The following is a 2,206-nucleotide window of genomic DNA, read 5'->3' on the forward strand; positions in this document are numbered from 1 at the left end:
CCGAGTGACCAAGTTACACGATGACCTGCCGTTAGCGCTACGGTGGTCCACGAATGCCGCACTGTTATCGCACGAGGTTCCCACGATGTTAAACTCCGGTTAACTCTTGCGTCAAGTCGCCCCGTGAAAAGGCCGCTTCAGCAAGCAGCAGTCTGTGTCACTGCTACTGTGTACCCCAGGAAATGTAGTCGGGGCGAGTTGCAGCGTGATATTCAGCAATTAACTGCTGGACAATCTCCCGGGAATTATCCAGTTCATCAAAACTCTCCTTAAATATGTCCTCTTTGCGAAATTGTTCTAAGAATGCTTCTCTTTTTCTGAGTTTATCATACTGTCTGCTGGTTCTTTCAAACAACTGTGGGATGAAGAGAAAACCCTTAATAATCCCATAAACTCAAACACATGTTACATTAAGGTGCAGAATGGTTTCACAGTTTTTTTTAGTGTGGAACCCTTTAATGTCAAACTCCTTTTTTAAATTCTCGGATGTTCAATATTCTTTGACCGGTATACTATGAATCAGTGTTTTCACACTGAATAATTTATACAGGGCAGGTTTCATATGGTGCTTTATAACATTCAACCAAAACTTTTGTCAACAGTTCTAATCTTGTTGGCTGGAATGTACATTCAATCCATTCATGGTCTCTTGAAACAGACATACCCAGAAAAGAGCAACACAACCAAATCCCTCATTCGAGGCAGCAGGATTAGAACTCTTGTCAACATTGTTTTGAATGTATACATACATGATAAAGTACAGTATGGGGATAGGGCCTCAAAGGTTTCAAGGCCATTCCGAGTCAAGTAAGCCAGAATGGCTGATTTGTTGCGACTTTCCACCCCTGGCAGCACACTGCAAGGAATGGTGCTCTGCCAACAGCAAGTGACCAGTGAGTTCAGCCAATGCACCAGTGGGTGCAACAGCTACTATCTTGTTGAACAGAATTTGTTTATAAAGTGTTCTTTACACTCAGTCATTTATTTCACTTTTCACTGCACATCAACAATTTAATCACATAAATATAAACACTCATTGCCAGACAATAAGAGTAAAACTATTAGAACTGTCACGTGTCAACCACAAAGATATTGATACTTACTGAGGAGATGCTGGTATGTTTGGCCATCATAAGCCCACTGACACGGTGAGCTGATGGCAGGTATGGAGACTTCCGTGACAATGCCACCTGAATACTGGCTGGTCCCCACGGTATGAAGTTGGCCAATTTTCGCTCGTATTCTTTGCAGACTTTTATGGACCTATATAAAGAACGTGGCTTAGAGTGAAAACATAGAAACATAGAAAATAGGTGCAGGAGTAGGTCATTCGGCCCTTCGAGCCTGCACCGCCATTCGATATGATCATGGCTGATCATCCAACTCAGTATCCCATCCCATCTCCATACCCCCTGATCCCTTTAGCCACAAGGGCCACATCTAACTCCCTCTTAAATATAGCCAATGAACTGGCCTCAACTACCTTCTGTGGCAGAGAATTCCACAGATTCACCACTCTCTGTAAAAAATTATTTGATAATCTCGGTCCTAAAAGACTTCCGTCTTATCCTTAAACTGTGACCCCTAGTTCTGGACTTACCCAACACCGGGAATAATCTTCCTGCATCTAGTCTGTCCAACCCCTTAAGAATTTTGTAAGTTTCTATAAGATCCCTCCTCAACCTTCTAAATTCTAGCGTGTACAAGCCGAGTCTATCCAGTCTTTCTTCATATGAAAGTCCTGCCATCGCAGGAATCAGTCTAGTGAACCTTCTCTGTACACCCTATATGGCAAGAATGGGTCACAACATCGGAGGCTGGGATTGCCTCAGCGCAGAGGGAGAGCAAGGAGGGAAGAGACAATGACTTTGGGACTTTAAACTGTGTTGTGTGTTTGTAATTTATTATATGTTATGACTGCAGGCTAAACCATTTCGTTGCACTGAAAAGTGCAATGACAATAAATTGAATCCAATCAATGTCTTTCCTCAGATTAGGAGACCAAAACTGTACGCAATACTCCAGGTGTGGTCTCACCAAGACCCTGTACATCTGCAGTAGAACCTCCCTGCTCTTATACTCAAATCCTTTTGCTATGAATGTTAACATACCATTTGCTTTCTTCACTGCCTGCTGCACCTGCATGCCTACTTTCAATGACTGGTGTACCATGACACCCAGGTCTCGTTGCAATTCCCCTTTTCCT

Source organism: Amblyraja radiata, unplaced genomic scaffold, assembly GCF_010909765.2.
Source record: "Amblyraja radiata isolate CabotCenter1 unplaced genomic scaffold, sAmbRad1.1.pri scaffold_725_ctg1, whole genome shotgun sequence".
Lineage (NCBI taxonomy): Eukaryota > Metazoa > Chordata > Chondrichthyes > Rajiformes > Rajidae > Amblyraja > Amblyraja radiata.